This window comes from Myotis davidii, unplaced genomic scaffold, assembly GCF_000327345.1.
Source record: "Myotis davidii unplaced genomic scaffold, ASM32734v1 scaffold96, whole genome shotgun sequence".
Taxonomy (NCBI): Eukaryota; Metazoa; Chordata; class Mammalia; order Chiroptera; family Vespertilionidae; genus Myotis; species Myotis davidii.
The window spans coordinates 5093251-5094456 of NW_006289416.1; positions in this window are offsets into that span (position 1 = coordinate 5093251).

Here is a 1206-nt window from a genome sequence, read left to right on the forward strand (position 1 = left end):
TGTCTTGCTTTTCCGTGAAATAGGAGCACCATTTGCAGCCACCTTTACCTCAGAATTTCACAGACTAGACACCGCTTAGTACATAGTTGAACATTCCACAATATGAATGTGAAGAGACAGACCCTGCATGTATCCTAGGATCCAGTGGTCATTACTTAAAGCTTGATTCGAAACCATTTTGGAGGGGAAAAGTAGAATACAAAACCTACGGGAGTTGGGGTTTTTTTTCTTTGCATCCTTAAGCATAATGTCATCCCAATGTTTTTATGAGAACAGTACTTCTCAGGAAGGTGTTGGAATTCAATTTGCTTGTTTTTAGTGCTCTAAACGATTTTTTTTTTTTTAGGTTTCACAATTAAAACCTAGCTGATAAACAATGTTTAATTTTTTTAATGCTCTAGTTTCTCAATAGGGCCAGCCTGAAAGGAACAGGTAGAGGTCAAGCAGGCACCCAAGAAGTGGTGGGAGGTGGACGTGATCCTCACCCCAGGAGCAAGTTGCTGTTGTCATAGCAAAATGTCCTTTCCTGACGCCTGTGCTCTTCGGTACCTCCTTGGAGCGTAATTACAGAATGGCAGGGGGCTTCATGGGTACCATGATGGGTTTGTTTTCATTTTCCAAAGGAGGAGATTGATGGCAGAGCAGACAGGTATCTAGTCCTAGAATGAAACTGCAACGTGGGTGGTGGTTTTGTTTTTTTTCTTTGTAATGTGTTTGGCTGATTGTTACAAACAAGCATCCTGTTTAACAATCATACACAATTTTACTATCTTCTCTTTTTTTAATCCAAACAAGTGGTTTTCAAACTCTAATGTCATAGAATCATCTGAGGTTAGGGTTGCTAAATCTGGCAGCCCTTTTGGTGGTATTCCCTAGAACCAGTGACTCAGACCTCTGAAAGAGAGGATGCGGAACCCGCACAGTAAACGTGTTCTTCAGGTGACTCTGACCCAGCCTTTGAACTAGACTTTGTGAGAAACACTCATCTAAATGATTCCAAGTTCAAAGGGTGTCTCAGTATCCACAGTGGTTTCATCAAGGAAAATCAGAAGTAATTGCAACCAGATTTTCTGTTTTGTTACATTCAGATCAAATATAGCAAATGCTGTAGCAGTCGTTGATGCAAATGGGAGCATCCATTCTATTCTTCCACTCCGTGATTCCTGACTTATCATTCAGCAACTTCTACCCCCGCATCCTCCCCTC